Below are 23,003 nucleotides of genomic sequence, written 5' to 3'. Positions count from 1 at the left end.
AGGTTCTCCTCAAGAATCTGTCAGTATTTTGCACTGTCCATTTTCCCTTCTATCCTGTGAAGTGCTCCAGTCCCTGCTGAAGAGAAACACCCCCACAACAGGATGCTGCCACCGCCGTGCTTTACTGTAGGCATGGTGTTATTTGGATGGAAAGATGTATTAGGGTTTTTGCCAGACATTCCGTTTTGCGTTCAGGCCAAAAAGTTTAATTTTGGTCTCATCTGACCACAGCACCTTTTGCCACTTGGCCTCGGAATCTACAATGTGCTTTTTGGCAAAGCTCAAACAAGACTTGATGTTGCCTTTTTTGAGGAGTGTTTTTTTTTCTTGCCACTCTCTCATAGAGGCCAGATTTGTGGAGCGCTTGTGATATTGTGGTAACATCCACACATTGACCAGTCTTTGCCATAAAGGCCTGGAGCTCCTTCAAAGTCGCCATTGGCTTCTTGGTAGCCTCTCTGATCAGTCTCCTCCTTGCCTGGTCATCCAGTTTGGAGGGACAGCCTGATCTATGCAGGGTCTGGGTGGTGCCACAAGGCTTCCACTTCTTAATAATGGTCTTAACTGTGCTCCGAGGGATAGACAAAGCCTTTGAAATGTTTTTATATCCATCCCCTGACTTGTGCCTTTCCACAACTTTATCTCGTAGATCTTTTGAAAGTACTTTTCCGCACATAGTGGATTATTTGCTTTGAATTGTGCTACTAAGCACTGGAGTCCTCTATGAACAACTGCTTTTATTCTGAACTAATCAATCAAAGATTTTTGATCTGGAAGGTGATTGGATATACCTCAGCAAGTTTGCAATTGCAATTCTAAGGGGGGGTGTTCACTTATCCAAATAGGGTAAGAGTTTTTTTGATTTTTTTTTTCACTTGGATATTGTGGGTTACTTTGCGTAAATAATAAGAAGTCTGATTTTATGTGTTTTCATTTCAGGCTGTAAGGCAACAAATGGTGAACATTTTGAAAGGGGGTGGTGACTTTCTATACCCACTGTATATACTAGACGATGTCAGAGGAAGGCCCAAAAAATTGTCAAAAACTCCAGTCACGGCAAGCGGTACCGGAGCTCCAAGTCTATTACCAAAAGGCTCCTTAACAGCTTATACCCCCAAGCCATAAGACTGCTGAACAATTCATCAAATAGCCTTCTGGACTATTTACATTGACCCCCCCTCCCCCCGCTTTGTTTTTACACTGCTGCTACTCGCTGTTTATTATCTATGCATAGTCACTTTACAAATTACCTCGACTAACCTGTACCCCCGCACATTGACTCGGTACCGGTACCCCCTGTATATAGCCTCGTTATTTTTATGTAATTTTCTTGTGTTACTTTTTTATTTTATTTTATTTTATTTACTTTAACTCTATTTCTTGAACTGCATTGTTGGTTAAGGGCTTGTAAGTAAGCATTTCACGGTAAGGTCTACACCTGTTGTATTTGGCACATGTGACAAATCAAATTTGATTTGATTTGGTCACAGATACCTTAAAAAAAAGTAGGGAGGTGGATCAGAACACCAGTCAGTATCTGGTGTGACCACGCAGCACAACACATCTCCTTCACATAGAGTTGATCAGGCTGTTGATTGTGGCCTGTAGAATATTTTCACTGGAAGGCTGTCGTACACGTCGATCCAGAGCATCCCAAACATGCTTAATGGGTGGTGACATGTCTGGTGAGTATGCAGGCCATGGAAGAACTGGGACATTTTCAGCTTCCAGGAATTGTGTACAGATTCTTGCGACATGGGGCCGTGCATTATCATGTTGAAACATGAGGTGATGGCGGCGGATGAATGGCACGATAATGGGCCTCAGGATCTCGTCATGGTGTCTCTGTGCATTCAAACTGCCATTGATAAAATGCAATTGTGTTTGTTGTCAGTAGCTTATACCTGCCACACCGCCACCATGGGGCACTCTGTTCACAACGTTGACATCAGCAAACTGCTTTGGGTGTTAAAAGATAACTTATAACATGCATTACTTATTGCCTTGTTTGATTTATATACACAATTGAGGGGTAAGTTCTACATAACTACCTTACTAACAGTACTAGTATGGCAATTACAAGGGTTATTTAACTAACCCTAATTCGTCTTGAGAACATAAACCATTTTACTGATAATTTAACTTGACCTTTCAATGAATGGCTTTATCATTCTTTATCCTCAATAAATGATCCTTTATGTATATTTTTTAACACCCAACTTTGAACCTAAATCCAATGACATGGTGAAATGTGTCCAGTGGGTCAGGGAGTTTAGTGTTCCTGCCTGGAGCTTCAGAAGTTGACTGTGACTGTTGTGGCAATTACAAAATATAGCCTGTCAAGATGTTCCATGTTACAGATTCAAGTTTACCACCAACTCATATAGTGACTGACCTGGACGACAAGTGGCATTCATTTTTATCAAATCTGTACAGTAAAGACAATTCATGACCATGATGATACCATTTGGTTTTCAAATAATATTATTCATTTAATATTATAGTTTTATGGGATTTTAGTTCTGTTAGTTAGTAATACAGGCTAGGATTGTACAACTGACTTAAATTGTACAACTGACTTAAAATCCAAGGATCATTATGAAGATATACGTCTTAAATTATAGTATGTTAGACAGCCTCATAATGCATTATATCAGTTGTCTCAAAGCAAAGTTTTGCTATATAAATAGGTAATTTATCTCTGTCTGTCATACTTGTTATGCAAGTCTGGTTTCGCATGAGCAACTAAATGTGCTTTTTTGGAGTTTGGTTCAGAAATATAATGTAGCTCAACTTAGCTGTGGGGTGTGTTTATAAAGGGTAATTGTTAAACACACTTTAAACTCAGCAGGAGGACAGAGCATTCCACCTATGCAGGTTTTTAACATTTCTTTGAGATTCATATTTCTTCAAGATGTAGATTTTGTTCATAACTTACTGTAGAAACATTTTGTTTAATTCTGACTTTAAAAAAAGTATAATGACAAATGTATTTTGTGTTTTACTTCTTAACACTAGAACCGCTAAAGCATTCTGACTGCTCATTCATTTTTTTATTTTATTACTCTGCTATTTTTTAAGTTACGCCCCTCCGTCCTTGACTTTTCCTAAATAAGTCCACACTGCCATTGTTAGAATCTTAAACAAACAGAACTGGAGTTATAACCAGTTTTAGGAGGTCATTTTTTGAATGGTTTTCCCCGTTGTCCCTCCTTCTCCCGACGGTGGAAGGTGCCGTGCCCAGTTGATAATTGCCTCGAAACTGAACCTAAACTATACCGAAACTAATTTCACACGTATTACAACAGATTAAATAAATGAATTAAAGTATGATGGGGGAGAATGGGTGAGTTGATGAGCGGGGGGAAGTGAACGATGCATAATTATGTAATCACCGATTGTAAATGAAGAACAGGGTGGGCCATTCTATTGTATTGGTATATTCTAATTACAATCTGAAAATGGTATAAACACTATCAGTCCACCAAATCCAAGCAGTCTTATCAGTCTACTCTGGCCTACTGTGAGTACACAGTGAGAGTGTGCATAATTTACATTGGCAACAAGACAAATGGATGCACATACTGCATTAGTGCTGCAAGATCTGAAAACGACTCAGATGGTGGGGAAGAACTGAATCATGACATCTCTTATGATTATTCTTCTGATTCTAAGCCTCAGCGTGAACCTACAACTCCGAGACCTAAGCGCAAAAAAAGCCAGAACAATGTGTATTGAGCAGGTGCCTGTGCAACCACCAAATGAAATGTGAGACAGGAGAAAGGAAGGGACCGCACCGTTTGGATAGAACAAGCCGGTGACAATGCTAATGGCCGATTATCAGCACAAAATGGTGGCAAATACAAGTCGACATTGACTCTTATTTGCATTTGATTGCGTACTTATGGTGTTCTTGTTAGTCCAAGAAAAGAGTAAACATACATACCCAAAGGTTAATGTAGGTGAAGGGTTGCAAGAAATTGTAGAACAAAAGAGGAACTGGCTGAATCTACAGAGGGTCTATAGAAGGTCAAAGCCACATTTGTCGTTGCAAATAAATCACTAGGGAGACTTTAAATCAGTGTGCTAATGCAGGTACTTCTCCTTCTCTATTGAGCTACAAATTATTGTTATCAAGCAATGGAGAAGATGAATAGCATGAATCCATGATTGGATGAGTGAAATGACAGGGTGAGTGTCAAATCAAATCAAAGTTTTTTGGTTGCGTACACAGATTTGCAGATGTTATCTCAGGTGCAGTGAAATGCTTGTGTTTCTAGCTCCAACAGTGCAGCAATACACAGCAATACAACTAAAAACAATACACACATACACTAATCCATAAAGAATTTGATAAAACATTTAGAAATATCAGAACAAGCAATGTCAGAGACCGGAATATAAATATATTTAAGCAATAAGGCACATCGGGGGTTAGTGGTATATGGCCAATATACCACGGCTAAGGGTTGTTCTTATGCCAAATGCAACACGGAGTGCCTGGATACAGCCCTTAGCCGTGGTATATTGGCCATATACCACTAACCCCCGATGTTCCTTATTGCCAACACAGTAAGGCAAGGAACAACACATATAAATTCAAAACATTAGAATGATTTAGCTAACTAGCTAACTGTTACATACCATATGTATCCATTCACTGGTGGGCAGCTTTGTCGCGCCCCTCTTTCCTCAACTTTTTAATTAAGCCGACAGACACGTCGTTGCTCGTTGTGAATTTGGTGTCCTTCTGTATACTCCAAACTGAGAGAGGGGGGTCGTTGATATGTCGGTTCAAACCAGCTCTGAGTCCAGCGTAGCTGCTAATCCCATATTCTTCGCCATTCATGTTTCTCACTGAACCATAACGGCCCGTAGAATGAAGTTCAGCTCTGGTTTTGTTATATTCCCAAATTCACAATGTATCCCTTTTTCTGCATACCAATCAGTGAAGCAGGTAAGTAACCACTTTGTTTGTTTCACAATGTTCTTTTCTTTTCGGTTTCTCTCAAATTAATCTAAGCACTTCTATTCTACATCGGCATGTTGAACTATTGTTGATGTAGCCATTTTATTGAGGTGAAAAGGCACAATGATATCAAGGTGAAAAGGCTAAACGTCATAGTCATGGTATACAGTCTCACATACACATGGCTAAATGCTGTTTTAGCCAATCAGCATCCAGTATCCAAATTACCCGGTATATAAATACATATAATGTATATAAATATACAGTATATACATATAATGGTGTGTATAGACATTATGAACAGTATAGGAATATAAAGGTGTGAACAGCAGTAGTTACATAGGATGGGCCATGACTAGAATACAGTATCTAGCCTTCGGAAAGTATTCAGACCCCTTGACTTTTTCCACATTTTGATACGTTACAGCCTTATTCTAAAAATGTTTTTTCATCAATCTACACACAATAACCCATAATGACAAAGCAAAACAAGGTTTTTATAATTTTTTAAAAAAATTAATAAAAAGATCACATTTCCATAAGTATTCAGACCCTTTACTCAGTACTTTGTTGAAGCACCTTTGGCAGCGATTACAGCATCGAGTCTTCTTGGGTATGACGCTACAAGCTTGGCACACCTGTATTTGGGGAGTTTCTTCCATTCTTCTCTGCAGATCCTCTCAAGCTCTGTCAGGTTGGATGGGGAGTGTTGCTGCACAGCTATTTTCAGGTCTCTCCAGAGATGTTAAATCGAGCTCAAGTCTGGCCTCTGGCTGGGCCACTCATTGTTTCTACAGATTGTGAATTAAAAATAAACATTTTTGCTAAAAGTATTATTATATTATTGATCGATTGACTATGACTTTTCAGATCACCCAGTAATGCTATCTGCAAGGTTAGCTCCATGTAAATATTGCAATCATTTAGCCATTCCTGGACCTGTGTCCAAAAACAAGCTACAAATGGACAGTACCAAAACAAATGATCTAATGATTCTGTCTCTTCGCAGCAAAATCTGCAGAGCTGGGAAGATTGTATCCCCCATAAACAGTGGGGGAAAAAAAGTATTTAGTCAGCCACCAATTGTGCAAGTTCTCCCACTTAAAAAGATGAGAGAGGCCTGTAATTTTCATCATAGGTACACGTCAACTATGACAGACAAAATGAGAAAAATAAATCCAGAAAATCACATTGTAGGATTTTTAATGAATTTATTTGCAAATTATGGTGGAAAATAAGTATTTGGTCAATAACAAAAGTTTCTCAATACTTTGTTATATACCCTTTGTTGGCAATGACACAGGTCAAACGTTTTCTGTAAGTCTTCACAAGGTTTTCACACACTGTTGCTGGTATTTTGGCCCAATCCTCCATGCAGATCTCCTCTAGAGCAGTGATGTTTTGGGGCTGTCGCTGGGCAACACAGACTTTCAACTCCCTCCAAAGATTTTCTATGGGGTTGAGATCTGGAGACTGGCTAGAACACTCCAGGACCTTGAAATGCTTCTTACGAAGCCACTCCTTCGTTGCCCGGGCGGTGTGTTTGGGATCATTGTCATGCTGAAAGACCCAGCCACGTTTCATCTTCAATGCCCTTGCTGATGGAAGGAGGTTTTCACTCAAAATCTCACGATACATGGCCCCATTCATTCTTTCCTTTACATGGATCAGTCGTCCTGGTCCCTTTGCAGAAAAAACAGCCCCAAAGCATGATGTTTCCACCCCCATGCTTCACAGTAGGTATGGTGTTCTTTGGATGCAACTCAGCATTCTTTGTCCTCCAAACACGACAAGTTGAGTTTTTACCAAAAAGTTATATTTTGGTTTCATCTGACCATATGACATTCTCCCAATCCTCTTCTGGATCATCCAAATGCACTCTAGCAAACTTCAGACGGGCCTGGACATGTACTGGCTTAAGCAGGGGGACACGTCTGGCACTGCAGGATTTGAGTCCCTGGCGGCGTAGTGTGTTACTGATGGTAGGCTTTGTTACTTTGGTCCCAGCTCTCTGCAGGTCATTCACTAGGTCCCCCCGTGTGGTTCTGGGATTTTTGCTCACCGTTCTTGTGATCATTTTGACCCCACGGGGTGAGATCTTGCGTGGAGCCCCAGATCGAGGGAGATTATCAGTGGTCTTGTATGTCTTCCATTTCCTAATAATTGCTCCCACAGTTGATTTCTTCAAACCAAGCTGCTTACCTATTGCAGATTCAGTCTTCCCAGCCTGGTGCAGGTCTACAATTTTGTTTCTGGTGTCCTTTGACAGCTCTTTGGTCTTGGCCATAGTGGAGTTTGGAGTGTGACTGTTTGAGGTTGTGGACAGGTGTCTTTTATACTGATAACAAGTTCAAACAGGTGCCATTAATACAGGTAACGAGTGGAGGACAGAGGAGCCTCTTAAAGAAGAAGTTACAGGTCTGTGAGAACCAGAAATCTTGCTTGTTTGTAGGTGACCAAATACTTATTTTCCACCATAATTTGCAAATAAATTCATAAAAAATCCTACAATGTGATTTTCTGGATTTTTTTTCCTCAATTTGTCTGTCATAGTTGACGTGTACCTATGATGAAAATTACAGGCCTCTCTCATATTTTTAAGTGGGAGAACTTGCACAATTGGTGGCTGACTAAATACTTTTTTTCCCCACTGTAAATAACATTCTATTGGTAGCAAGAATTTTATATAATAATTTAAATTGAAAAATTCTAATTTTTGAATCCGGTGTCGTTTTGCGTATCAGTTCATAAACACTATGCCATGGGATCGGTACGTCAAAAATCTCTTCCCAACTATTTTGCAATCTATATGGGACAGCTGTCAATCCTTTGGTCCTTAAATGAAACTTATATACTTTTTTATTTATCACAGTTTTCCTTAACCAATTATGTTCTTTAATGCAAGGCCAACAGACAAGTTCCTTTCTTTCTCCCCCTTCCACTTTCCTCTTCCATTTTTGCGGTAAGGCTGCAATTATTTGGTTGTAATTTTGGGTAGAGCAGACATTTCCATATGTTTTTGTTAGCTGCATGTGCGACATAACTCCACCAGTCCTACCGATGATATCATTTGCGAAGATTATACCTTTTTTAAACATTTTGTAAAAAAAAAAAAGTTTTGTCAATAAGTATATTTGAGTTTAACCACAATATTTGTTGCATTATTTGTTCTGTCGTTTCTGGAGGATTAAATTGAAATTGCAACCAACTTTCTATGGCTTGTTTTAGAAATAGTGATATTTGGGAGATTATTTACTTTTCAAATAACTGAAAGTGAGTGGTTGTAATCTGAATAAAGGGAAAAAGGCCATTCTTGAACATTGGGTGAGACAATCTTACTAATTTGCTAGAGAACCAGTTCGGATTTAAGTATAACTTTTGTATCTCTCTGTACTTTGCTCTGTTCATCTTTGCCTCGATCCTGACTAGTCTCCCAGTCCCTGCCGCTGAAAAACATCCCCACAGCATGATGCTGCCACCACCATGCTTCACCATAGGGATGGTGCCAGGTTTCGTCCAGACGTGACGCTTGGCATTCAGGCCAAAGAGTTCAATCTTGGTTTCATCAGACCAGAGAATCTTGTTTCTCATGGTCTGAGAGTCTTTAGGTGCCTTTTGGCAAACTCCAAGCGGGCTGTCATGTGCCTTTTACTGAGGAGTGGCTTCCGTCTGGCCACTCTACCATAAACGCCTGATTGGTGGAGTGCTGCAGAGATGGTTGACCTTCTTGAAGGTTCTCCCTTCTCCACAGAGGAACAATAGAGCTCTGTCAGAGTGACCATCAGGTTCTTGGTCACCTCCCTGATCAAGGCCCTTCTCCCCCGATTGCTCAGTTTGGCCGGGCAGCCAGCTCTAGGAAGAGTCTTGGTGGTTCCAAATATCTTCCATTTAAGAATGATGGAGGCCACTGTGTTCTTGGGGATCATCATTGCTGCAGAAATGTTTTGGTTCCCTTCCCCAGATCTGTGCCTCGACACAATCCTGTCTCAGAGCTCTACGGACAATTCCTTCGACCTCATGGCTTGGTTTTTGCTCTGACATGCACTGTCAACTGTGGGACCTTATATAGACAGGTGTGTGCCTTTCCAAATCATGTCCAATCAATTGAATTTACCACAGGTGGACTCCAATCAAGTTGCAGAAATGATCAATGGAAACAGGATGCACCTGAGCTCAATTTCGAGTCTCATAGCAAAGGGGCTGAATACTTACGTAAATAAAGTATTTCAGTTTTTTATTTTTAATAGATTTGCTAAAAATCAACAACAATTATTAATTTTTTTAATCCATTTTAGAATAGGGCTGTAACGTAACAAAATGTGGAAAAAGTCAAGGGGTCTGAATACTTTCCGAAGGCACTGTACATATAAAGTGGGGGGAAAAGTATGTAAACATTATTAAAGTCACCAGTGTTCAATGACTATGTATTGTCCATAGGGCAGCAGTCTCTAAGGTGCAGAGTAGAGTACCGGGTGGTAGCCAGCTAGAACAGTGACTAAGGTTTAGGGCAGGGTACTGGGCGGAGGCCGGCTAGTGGTGACTGTTTAACAGTCTGATTGCCTGGCGATAGAAGCTGTTTCTCAGTCTCTCAGTCCCAGCTTGCACCTGCACTGCCTCCGCCTTCTAGACGGCAGAGGGGTGAACAGGCCGATGATCTTCTTGGACTTCCTGTGTCAACGGGTACTGTAGATGTTCTGGAGGGCAGGCAGTGTGCCCCTGGTGATGGGTTGGGCCGACCGCACCACCCTCTGGAGAGCCCTGCCATTGTGAACGGTGCAATTCTCGTACCAGGCGGTGATATAGCCAGACAGGATTCTCTCAGTGTTGCATCTGTAGAAGTTCGTGATGGTCTTAGGGGCCAAGACAATTGTTTTTAGCCTCCTGAGGTTGAAGAGGTGCTGTTGCGCCTTCTTCACCACACTGTCTGTGTGGGTGGACCATTTCAGGTTGTCAGTGACGTGCACGCCAAGGAACTTGAAGCTTATGACCCTCTCTACTGCAGCCTCATCGATGTGGATGGGGGCGTGCTCTCTCTGCGGTCTCCTGTAGTCCACGATCAGCTCATTCATTTTGTTGATGTTGAGGGAGAGGTTATTTTCCTGGCACCACTCCAACAGGGCTCTCACCTCCTTCCTGTAGGCTGTTTGAACAGGGAGTACAGGAGAGGGCTGAGCACGCACGTGTTGAGGATCAGCGTGGCAGAGGTGTTGTTGTCTACCTTCACCACTTCAGGTCGGTCCGTCAGGAAGTCCAGGACCCAGTTGCACAGGGCGGGGTTCAGTCCCAGGGCCCTGAGCTTTGTGATGAGCTTGGAGGGCACTATGGTGTTGAAGACTGAGCTGTAGTCAATGAACATCATTCTTACATAGGTACTGTGCCTTCAGAAAGTATTCACACCCCTTGACTTTTTTCACATTTTGTTGTGTTACAGCCTGAATTTTAAATTGATTAAATTGATATTTTGGGTCACTGGCGTACACACAATACCCCATTTTGTCAAAGTGTAATTATGTTTTTAGAAATGTTTACACATTAATTAAAATGAAAAGCTGAAATGTCTTGAGTCAATAAGTATTCAACCCCTTTATTTTGGCAAGCCTAAATAAGTTCAGGAGTAAAAATGTGCTTAACAAGTCACAGAATAAGTTGCATGGACTCACTCTGTGTGCAATAATAGTGTTTAACATGATTTGTAAATGACTACATAATCTCTGTACCCCACAAATATAGATAATTGTAAGGTCCCTCAGTTGACCATGAATTTCAACTACAAAGCCCAGGGAGGTTTTCCAATGCCGCAAAGATGAGGTTTTTTAGGTTTTATTTATTCACACCAAATAAAATAAGTGACACCAAACAGTACAGATAATAAACTGGTAAAGACTGTGTGCAGGTGAGGTTGGAAGCCCAAAAGGGCTTATATGAAAACCACACCACAAATATAAGTACCAAAAGAAATTGTTTGTTGAACCAGTTTTTAAAAAAGCAGGAGCTGGCGCACACCTAGAGAACATCACTTAGTGTAGAGGTGCTGACCAATGGAGAATAAACTGTAAGCTATAAAAACAAACAAAGAGAGTTGCACACTATGTATAAACACCCTGAAGAAGGCACAGTGATGCTGAAACGTTGGTGGTTTTTTACCCAATAAATTACTGGGAGTTTGTACATAGAGTGTGCGACTCTGTTTGTTTTTGTTCAACCAGTTAAACAAAGCATATTCATTATAATTGTACATGATATACTCAGTATACAAGAAAAAACATGTTTGTGTGTGTGTGTGTGTGTGTGTGTGTGTGTGTGTGTGTGTGTGTGAGTGTGGAGTGTGTGCGAGTGTGTGCGAGTGTGTGCGAGTGTGTGCGAGTGTGTGCGAGTGTGTGCGAGTGTGAGAGTTAGGCTACATGGAGCGGATTATTGGGTAGTTTGGTTCATCAGGCTGACCCCCAGTCTTCGCTTGAAGTTATTGAGGGATGATGAGGTTTTGGCAATGTGAAGATAAGAATTCCAGAGTATGGTACCTCTGTATCTGATAGAGAATTGACTATGTGAGGTGCGGCAGTGGGGAGGGTGAAGGTTATCGCAGTGTCTTGTGTTATATAGATGGATTTCAGAATTAACCTGGAAGAATCCATTGAAGTGTTTAGGTAAACTGTCTGCGAGGTATGAGTTTTTGTAGATGAAAGTGCATAATTGGCATACATGAATGTGGTAAATAGACAAGATATTGAGTTTCTTAAACAAAGGTTCATAAGGAACCAGGTAGTTAGAGGTGGCTAGTCTTGCAAATGTATTTTGTATGATGAGTCATTTATGTGGGTAGGAGGCATATGTAATGGCCCAGACAATATTACAGTAAATGAGATATGGGTAAATTAAGCTATTGTATAGAATTAGGAAGCAAGCCTAACGAACCAAACCATTAATCTTTCTGATGATACCAAGAGATTTCAGCACTTTGCTGCAGACAAATTGAATATGATCTTTCCAGGATAAGTGTTCATCAATTAGAACTGAGGAATCTAGTGGATGTGACTTGTTCCATTACATTTCCCACCAATTGAGATTCTGGCTCTTTTTTTTTTTTCAATTTAAAGTTTTATTAAGTTTTCAATCAACCAACCAAACACATTCCACATTCACAGATGTGAATAAAAAAAATAAAAAAATAAATAATAATAATAAAAAATTACATACATACATATATATACATACATACATACATACATACATACATACACACACAAATAATAATTATAACAAAATTTAAATTATAGAACTTGCAGCAGCACTATCAAGGTTCTTATTAGCTATTTCCAGCCTTAGCTGAGATGACGAGCCAATAATTAGTTTTAGGTTTTACAGCACCTTACACAACACGCATCTGCCCATCTCCCTGATTCCCCCATTCACTCTGTCCAATTTGAAATATAGTTGAGTAGTGGAGACCAGAGTCTATCAAACTTGGGCTGTCTCTTGTGGAGGTCATAAGTGAGCTTTTCAAGAGGGAGAAAGTCAACAATCTGGTCAATCCACATTTTAAATGTAGGAGAGGTATTAGAGGCCCACAATAGAAGAATACATTTCTTAGCAAAGTATGTAATGGTCATGAGCAAATTTTCTCTGTCAGGATCAAGAACAAAGTCCTGCTGGGCATTAAGAAGATAGAGACACGGGGTCATATCAAACTGTACATCTAGTATTTTCTGTGCAGCAGTATGTATAGATTGCCAAAATCTGGCAATCTCTCTGCAGCTCCAAAATACATGCATATAGGTTCCACTTTCAGAGGTACATCTATTACAATTAGGAGAAATGTCTGTTTTCATTTTATGGAGTCTCAGGGGAGTGTAATAAAATTTGTACAAAAATTTGTAATTAGATTCTTTCATTTTTACATTAGTAGAGGAGCAGTATACCCTGTCGCAAACCTCCGCCCATAACTCATCACTGATAGTCAGACCAAGGTCCTTTTCCCATATTATTTTCAAAGGAGTAAAGGAGGATCCTCCTTTCTCAGAAAGGAGTCTATAGATATAGGATATTTTGCCTTTAATGGATTGTGCTGTGACAAGAAGGGTTTCAACTTCATTCAACTGAGTTCTAAACCTCCTCTTGGAAGTAAATGAGGAGATGACATGTCTAATTTGTAGATATTTAAAAAAATGGGATCTTGGCACATTGAATTCATTGCAGAGCTCTTGAAAGGATTTCAGTGTAGTGGTCTTCTGATGAAATAGGTCTGAAAAGGTCCTGATTCCTAGAGTATGCCAAAGATTAAAGTTGGCATCTCTCAGGGCTTTTGGCAAGTCTGGGTTGCCTACTATAGGCGAGTGAGAACATATTTGGGAGGAGATGCCCAAGTATTTCTTACAGTCCCTCCACGCTCGTAGGGTACTGTAAATCACAAATGTTTTGGCTATGTTGCCCACTTCACTAAAGTTATCAATGAATATAGTTGAGCTTAGTGGCAATGAACCACAAGATTGGGCTTCTATCTGGCTCCACGTTGACTCTTGTCTGTTTGTGATCCATGTTAGCATGTTGCGGATTTGGGCAGACCAGTAGTACAATTGAAGGGAGGGGAAGGGCAAGACCACCCTTAGATTCAGGTTTCGATAGAGTGGAAAGCTTGATCCTAGGTTTTTATTGCCCCATATAAATTTGGTGATGCTTTGGTTAATTGTTTTGAAAAAGGAAGCTGGGAGATAGCATGGGAGCATCTGAAATAAATAGTTCAGTCTAGGGAGGATGTTCATACGGATTACATTAATTCTTCCTACTAAGCTAATTGGGAGGGAGATCCAGGTTTGGAGGTTGTTCTTGATTTGATCCAGGAGTGGAAGATAATTCTCTTTGAAAAGCCTATTCAGATCTGGTGTTATGAATATCCCAAGGTATTGAAACCCCTGTGTCTTCCATTGGAATGGGCATAGTGTCTTCATAGAACTGGTGAGTATAATATTGAGAGGGCAGACAGTGGATTTGTTAAAATTAATCTTATAACCTGAAAACGTGCCATACTGAGCAATTGTATCTAAGATGGGAGGAAGGGATTTCTCAGGGTTGGATATGTAGAGCAAGACATCATCCGCGTAAAGCGAAATCTTGTGCTGCAGGCCGCCTGCAGGAACACCCATAATACTTGGATTGCTCCTTATCAACTCTGCCAGAGGCTCCGCCCCCAACAAGTAGAGCAGGGGGGACAGCGAGCACCCTTGTCTTGTGCCCCGTCCCAAAGGGAATCTGTCAGAGTTCAGTCCGTTAGTAGTCACCATGGCATTTGGATGAGAGTATAGTGATTTGATCCATTTAATAAAGTTTGGGCCCATGTTGAACTTCTCTAAGACTGAGAACAGAAAGCTCCACTCCATCCTGTCGAACGCCTTCTCAGCATCCAGTGAAGCCAGCAGGACAGGGGTCTTCTGTGCGTTTACTTGATCAATAATATCAAAAAGACGGCGAATGTTATCAGAAGAGTATCTGTCTCTAATAAATCCCGTCTGGTCCGCTTTTATTATTTTGGGAAGAAGAGTGTTTAGTCTTTTGGCGAGCAATTTGGTGATTATTTTGTAGTCGAAATCCAACAAGCTTATGGGCCGGAAGGAGGAGCAGGATAGGGGATCCTTGTCTTTTTTGAGCAACACTGTAATGCGAGCTGTGTGCATTGAGTCTGGGAGAACTCCGTTTTTGCAAAAATACTCCAGCATTGGCATGAAAATAGGGCTAAGCTGGGGCCAAAAAGCTTTGTAGAACTCTCTGGGGAATCCATCTGGGCCTGGGGACTTGTTAGGTGGCATGGAGGTAATTGCCTCCAGGATCTCCTCAGGAGTGAAGGGGGAGTTGAGATCTTCTTGGTCGGTCTCTGATAGTTTAGGTAGCGAGATTCCCTCTAGGAAGGAGTGGAGTTCTGCCTCCGTGTGTTTTCTCTCAGAGGTATATAGTTTGCAGTAAAAATCATGAAAAGTTAAATTGATCTTTTTTGGATCATATGTGACCTCATCCTCTGCTGTTCGGATAGCCATAATTGTACGCTCTGACTGCTCTTTTTTTAATTGATAAGCAAGCAATCTACTAGGCCTATTGCTATACTCATGGTATTTCTGTTTAGTAAAGAAAACTTTTTTTTTAATCTCCCGAGTATAGTCCAAATTCAGTTTGGCTTTGGCTGCTTTAAGTTGACTCCAGGAGGTGCTGTCTGGGGATTGTTTATGTACTTTTTCACAGCGTTCCAGCTCCCTCTCCAGATCTAGCCTGTGTGCTTCCATTGCTTTTTTCTTAGAGGAAGCATATGCAATTAGATGACCTCTTAGTGTGGCTTTTAGCAGCGTCCCACATTGTGGCCGGAGAAACAGGAGAATCTTTGTTGTCTTGTGTGTAGTTGTCTATCCATGTACTTACCAATGTATGGAATGCTTCGTTTGATAGCATGGAGGTGTTGAATTTCCAGCTCTTTGATCTCGGGATGTTTTTGCAGAGGTCAAAGCGGAGGTGGACAAAGGCGTGATCCGAAAGCGCTATGGGTCCGATTGTACACGTGGCTGAATTTATGAAACTCTTTGGGATAAAAATGTAATCTATACGGGAGTAGGTGTTATGGACATTAGAGTAGTATGTATAGTCCATAGCTGAGCTATTAGTCTCTCTCCAGATATCTATCAGTCCCATCTCTTTAGTAAGAGAGTTCAACATCTTTGCAGATCTAGGATTTGTGGTGGTGATTTGAGATGATTTGTCTAGGGTTGGGTTCAGGGTACAATTAAAATCTCCGGCCAACACTCCAAAGGAAACACAATGCTCATTGAACAGAGTTATCATTTTCGACATAAAAGCAGGAGTATCTGTGTTAGGGGCGTATATGTTTAAGATAGTAATTGGTTGCCCATACAGTGACCCAGTTATCAAGATAAATCTCCCCTCCGGATCAGATATGTTTTTGTCAATTATGAATGGAACATTCTTATGGATAAGTATTGCTGTACCTCTACTGTTGGATTTGAAAGATGAGAAATACACCTGTCCCACCCAAGCTCTGCGGAGTTTGGCATGTTCAGCATCACAGAGGTGTGTCTCTTGCAATAGCGCGATGTCTGCTTTTTCCTTTTTTAGAGCACATAGTATATTTTTCCGTTTTATTGCATGGCCTAGACCGTGGCAGTTCCATGTCAATAGATTTAAGGTACTAGTCATCGTCATCGAACAGTAATCGAACTTTAGTGCAAGTCATCTCTGGGTAAAGGTGGATCGTAGTTACAGCTGCGTTCACATAAAAGGAAAATAAATGGTTTACATAAAATAATAATCTCTGAACACCCCAGCCGAGTTCCCAAACAACTCGACATATCCCGTTGGATCTATTACCTCCCCGCTCAGTCACAATTCTGTGTTCCAACAAAAAAAAAGACCGGGAACAGTTAGCAACGCACAACGTCTCCCCCCTCCCCACCAAAGAAATGCCTCATCCTCTCCGCCCGCATTGAGTAACTGACAACGTAGCCCCCGTCCAGACCACATTAAGAAAGGGAGAAAATAAAATCAATAGCCCAGCCTACATACAGTAGGCCTAAGTTATAATATGGGGCCTATCCCTCTCAGCTAAAGGAACATAAATATAGATTGGATGGCTATAATGAAATTTAGCAGGGCGGTGGGTCTTTGGATATCGGCTATATGTTGTCTTACCTCCTTTAGTAATAACAGTAATCGCATTAATCGCATTTAGTCAATGGTCCATTTCTCATTGACCGGGGTTGTCTTTCAAAAAACGTTTTGCCTCTTCGGGAGTTTTGAAGTGTCGCAGGGCTCCTTGGTGAAGAATCCTGAGCTCGTTTGGGTATTTGAATCCCCTAAAGATGCCTCGGTCAATGGAGCATTTCTTCACCTCGTCAAACTCTCGGCGCTTTCGGCGTATTCCAGCTGACAGGTCCTGGAGTAAGGTGAGTTTGGCGTTTCCCACTGTAATGGTGTTGGTTTTCGCCGCCTGTAGGACTCGTTCCTTGTCGGTGAATCTCAGGAAACGTATGGTGATTGGGCGCGGTGGTTGTCTGGCTGCTGGTGGGGGCCTCAGTGCTCGGTGAGCTCTCTCGAGTTCTATGGGCCTGTCGGTGGACAGGTGGAGCCACTCGGGAAGTTTGTCTTGCAGGTAGCGGATCAGTGGCATGTTTCCCTCTTCTTTTTCGCCCAGATTTAATAGAACACAATTATTCCTTCGCCCCCTGTTTTCCAGGTCCGCTGTTTTCTCTTCCAGCTGCTCTATTTTTTTTTAGCATATGCTATTGTTTCCATGGCGTCTGTCAATAAGTTTTCCGTGGATAGGATTCGCCCCTCTGCCTCGTCCAGGCGCCCCGCGTTTATGGTTATCTTGTTGTTTATGTCAGGCAAGGCATTTTCCAGGATTGTCACCTTGCCCCCTATCGCACTGAGCTGAGCGTTAATGGCATCTAGTTTAGTGTTGAGTTCTGTACGTTGGGATCTCAGCTCAGAAAAGATGTCTTCGACAGAGTGCGAGGTTGGCATTCGTTGGGCCTCGGGGGGGGACGGGTCCTCTTTCTCCTGGCTAATGGCGCTAGCTTTTTCTGAAGCTAGCTGCTTCTTGGAGGCTTTTTCCGTCGCTAGTACTCGAGTCCGGGTAAAAATGTCACCTGTAGTGTTGCCTTTTGAAGCCGCCATGACTTTTTGACTAAAGCTAAATGAGTTTAAACTTGAAGTGGAGGTAAGATTAGGAATTGGAAACTACTTGTGCGGAGCTCCTAGTTCATGCGGCCATCTCGTTCAAGGGTCACGTGATCTCCATCCTGGCTCTTTTTTTACAATATTTCTTATTCTTACTAGTGAATACAATGAAGTTGGATTTTTTACATTTAAAGATAATTTGTTTATCTGGAACCATTCAGAAAATGTGACCATACCTGAGTTGGCTTAATTAATTAGTGAATCAAAATGTGTATGTGATAAAATCAAATTGTTATCATCAGCAAAGACAATGGGAAGTATGGTAGAAGACACAGCAGCAAGGTCATTGATATAGACGAGGAATAACAAAGGTCCAATTATCAAACAGATTTATAGAGTGGGATAACTTTGGCAATTTTCAAACCTTTAGGAACAATCCCAGTTTGCATAGATTTGGTAAAGATATACGTTAGAGGCTCAGTAATAGAAGGAGGGCACATATTGGTAGATAGGTTAAAAATAAATCCCTTTGAGCATGGTGCAGTTATTAATTACACTTTGGATGGTGTATCAATTCACCCAGTCACTACAAAGATACAGGCGTCCTTCCTAACTCAGTCGCCAGAGAGGAAGGAAACCGCTCAGGGATTTCACCATGAGGCCAATGGTGACTTTAAAACAGTTACAGAGTTTAATGGCTTTTATAGGAGAAAACTGAAGATGGATCAACAACATTGTCGTTACTCCACAATACTAACCTAAATGACAGAGTGAAAAGAAGGAAGCCTGTACAGAATACAAATATTCCAAAACATGCATCCTGTTTGCAATAAGGCACTAAAGTAAAACAGCAAATAATGTGGCAAAGAAATTAACTTTATGTCCTAAATACAAAGTGTTATGTTTGGGGCAAATCTAACACAACACATCACTGAGTACCACTCTCCATATTTTCAAGCATGGTTGTGGCTGCATCATGTTATGGGTATGCATGTCATCGGCAAGGACTAAGAAGATTCTTTGGATAAAATTAAGTGGAATAGAGCTAAGTACAGGCAAAATCCTAGAGGAAAACCTGGTTGTCTGCTTTCCAACAGACACTGGGTGTGATGCGTGTGATAGAAGGAGTCAGGCGCAGGAGAGTAATACGCATCCAAAGAGTTTATTCCGTCGATAAACAGTTGCGCAAGCATGCGACAACAAAACTCAGGCACAGGGGAAAATATCTACCCTGGTAACAACAAGGTAAGGGTAGCTCAACCGAGCTACACACAGCTCACAACAAACAATCACCCACACAGACAAGGAAGCAGAGGGAACACTTATACAATGACTAATTGGGGATAAGGACCAGGTGTGTGTGATTAATTAGACAAGGCAAGTGGAGTGATGATAAATGGATCGGCAGCAGCTAGTAAGCCGGTGACGACGAACGCCGAAACCTGCCCGAACAAGGAAGGGAGGCAGCCTTGGCGGAAGTCGTGACACTGGGAGACAAATTCACCTTTCAGCTGGACAATAACCTAAAACACAAGGCCAAATATACACTGGAGTTGCTTACCAAGACGACATTGAAAGTTCCTGTGTGGCCTAGTTACAGTTTCGACTTAAATCAGCTTGAAATCTATGGCAAGACTTGAAAATGGATGTCTAGCAATGATCAACAACAAACTTGACAGAGCATGAAGAATTTTTAAAAGAATAATGTGCAAATATTGTACAATCCAGGTGTGCAAAGCTTTTAGAGACTTATCCAGAAAGACTCAAAGCTGTAATCGCTGCCAAAGGTGATTCTAACATGTATTGACACAGGGGTGTGGATACTTACAGCGCCGTGAAAAAGTATTTGCCCCTTTTCTGATTTTCTCTATTTTTGCATGTTTTTGATACTGAATGTTATCAGATCTTCAACCAAAACCTAATATTAAATAAAGGGAACCTGAGTTTACAAATAACAACAAAATAAGGATACTTATTTTATTCATTTAATTAACAAAGTTATGCAACGCCCAATTCCTCTGTGTGAAAGTAATTGCCCCCTTACACTCAATATCTGGTTGTGCCAACTTTAGCTGCAATGACTGCAACCAAATGCTTCCTGTAGTTGTTGATCAGTCTCTCACATCGCTGTGGAGAAATTTTGGCCCACTCTTGCATGCAGAACTGCTTTAACTCAGCGACATTTGTGGGTTTTCAAGCATGAATTGCTCGTTTCAAGTCCTGCCACAACATCTTAATTGGGATTAGGTCTGGACTTTGAATAGGCCATTACAAAACTTCAAATGTGTTGCTTTTTAACCATTTTCATGTAGACTTGATTGTATGTTTTGGATCATTGTCTTGCTGCATGACCCAGCTGTGCTTCAGCTTCAGCTCACAGACAGATGGCCTGACATTCTCCTGTAGAATTATCTGATACAGAGCAGAATTTATGGTTCCTTCTATTAAGGCAAGTCGTCCAGGTCCTGAGGCAACAAAGCATCCCCAAACTATCACACCACCACCACCATGCTTGACCGTTGGCATGAGGTTCTTACTGTGGAATACAATGTTTGGTTTTCACATTACATAATGGGACCCATCTTGTCCAAAAAGTTGACTCAACTTTGCCAAAAAGCCCCTGGAAGCACCTGGATGATCATCAAGACTCTTGGAAGAATGTTCTTTGGACAGATGAGTAAAAAGTATAACATTTTGGACAACATGGGTCGCTGACATGCTGTAGCAAACTGGCTCAAATTAAGATCCTACGTCTGTAACATCTTGGAATTGAAGAATTGTCACGGATTCGGCCGAGGCTGCCCCTCCTCCTTGCTCGGGCAGGCTTTGGCGTTCGTCGTCACCGGAATACTAGCTGCTGCCGATCTATGTTCTATGTTGCACCTGTTGTCTATTGTCACACACCTGTTGCCCATTATTGTAATCACGCCTTCCCTATTTAATCCAGTGGCTCCCAATGTGTTTTGTGCGTGGTTGTTTTTCGTTTCGTGTGTCGTTGGTGAGCGTGTTAGTTCCTCCCTGTGTGGAGGTATTCTGTGTTGTATTCTTTACTTAATTCAGTAAAGTACGTTTCTGAGAGTTCTGTGTACTGTGTCTGACTTCGATCCACCGCATTACACTGAATTTTAGTCATACCTATTACAAACACTGAATCTCCCTCAAGAATCACAGTGTTTTCTTGAAAAGAGTCAGAAAACAGAGGTATTTAGTGTCCAAACAAACCACTGGATGTTGTCAGGGTTAGATCAAATGTATTTAAATGTCTCTCTATTCATCGGAGACACATATTCTCCCAAATAGCCAAGAATTTAGTTTGTTTATTTATCCAGTAGGTAGAGAAGTGGAAAATTCCACTTCAAGAGTCAAGAACCAAGACTGTAAGAATACATGCTCCGTAGGACTGACTGGAAAAAACATTAAAACTCAGTGGAGGTTGCTGAGAGGAGGACGGCTCATAGTAATGGAATTAATGGAATGGTATCAAACACATCAAACATGTGGTTTCCATGGTTTCCATGTGTTTGATACCATTCTATTTACTCCATTCCAGCCATTATTATGAGCCGTTCTCCCCTCACCAGCCTCCACTGGTAAAACTACATAACCATGGCACCCACCCACGACCTCTGGTATATTATTATCAGCTGCAACCAATAACACCTCACACCATCTCAGGAACAATAATGCATAGTGACATGAGCAGTGGAAAACTCTAACAACTTGGAGTTCCCATGTTGTATTGAATGTATAATGTAACTTGTGCAATAGGATTCAATCATTGTTTACATTCTAACTGCGAAGAAATCCCCCCCAGATGCAGATGTAAGCTAAAAACGGTGACAAATAAAACAAATGCCAATGTCTTTGAACTATAGCAGACAAAACAAACAAAATCTAACAGCTGCAGAACTGCCTTGATAAACAGGAGCTGCCTACTCCAACACAGTCAGTAAGCAAACATTATGGTCAACTTGAAGGAATGTAATACAGTACAGTTAGCAGTGCCTGGATGTTGCTTTGAAGGCTTTTGCACACTGCCTGGAAAACTGGAAAAGGCTATCTAACAATCATAGATGGTCTAGAAGACTTCAGTCTCCATAACCATTACACCTTAAATGTCAAAGTAATGTTACTGTTATCGACAGACAGACAATGTGTGCATGTTCTGTGTGTATCCTAATGATGTAATTTACATGTTTTCTTCAAGCAAGATATTGTGTAGTTAAGATACTTTGAAAAGGAAAACTGGTCCATCCCACACACTGGTCTGTTTTTTAATGAACGCAGTCCATAGATCTAGCTGAATGAATTCAAGCAAAGCAAGGCCACTGCACTGGATTACACCCACACAGTTATTCATGAAGACAAACTGCCACTAAACGACTCATTAAGTCTTCTATAGGGTGAGGTGTGAAAAAACAACATTGCCTTTAAAATGGTACGTGTGAAAAAAACAACATGGATGGTTGCGTGTTTCTAGGAGATTAATTTGGCTCTAGTAAGTCTTGTAATGATGCTCTCATACTGCACAGATGTGAAAGCCATCATTACATGCATCAGTTATAATGGCAACCAGCATGTGAAGGCTTATATCAATAATATAACAAGAGTTAGCTGCGTTAGCTGAGTTACCACCTTCCGGAGACACTTGAAGGGTTAGATCAAGATGGGGTACCTCTTTAAGGAATACCTGGGATAGGATAAAGTAATCATTCTACCCCCCCCTTACCCCCCCCCCCAAAAAAAAACAATAAAACATTGTAAAGTGGTTATCCCACTGGCTATAAGGTGAATGCACCAATTTGTAAGTCGCTCTGGATAAGAGCGTCTGCTAAATGACGTAAATGTAAATGTTAGCTAAAACTGAGTGATTCAATTACTAAATCTTCACCCTAAGGAGGGTCTCTCGCCAAGCCGCGACAATGCCAAAATAACAGTCATATTCCAGAGATCTACACACCTGGTACCTTAGGTAAAGTTTTTTTTAAAGGCATGTTATTAAACACAAAACTCATGTTGCTCTACCATATACTCTGAAATGAGGAGGCGAATGAAAAGGGATGCAACTGCAAGTCAATGTAAATGTGTGGGAGGTGAGAGACAGAAAGTACATCCCCCAGGTAAGCATGTCCAACCAGAAACACCATCTCCTCTGACAACAACAATATCCAACTCTAGATCAGTGTTTCCCAACCCTGGTCCTCGAGTACTCCCAACAGTACACATTTTATTGTAACCCTGGACAAGCACACCTGATTCAACTTGTCAACTAATCATCAAGCCCTCAATGAGTTGAATGAGGTGTGTTTGTCAAGGGCTCGAGACTATAGAAGAAAAAATGAATTTCATGATAGAACGTAACTAA

The 23,003-nt window shown here is 41.1% G+C and overlaps 1 protein-coding gene across 2 annotated transcripts in view; it reads right to left on the bottom strand.

The window, feature by feature from the left end:
• prkag2a (protein kinase, AMP-activated, gamma 2 non-catalytic subunit a) overlaps positions 1-23,003 on the bottom strand; it is a 203,637-nt gene that overhangs the window by 157,035 nt on the left and 23,599 nt on the right. The gene's annotated exons all lie outside the window — the stretch shown is intronic.

The sequence above is a fragment of the Coregonus clupeaformis genome, chromosome 34, assembly GCF_020615455.1.
Source record: "Coregonus clupeaformis isolate EN_2021a chromosome 34, ASM2061545v1, whole genome shotgun sequence".
NCBI classification, from domain to species: domain Eukaryota; kingdom Metazoa; phylum Chordata; class Actinopteri; order Salmoniformes; family Salmonidae; genus Coregonus; species Coregonus clupeaformis.
This window is presented reverse-complemented; position numbering and strand designations above follow the sequence as displayed.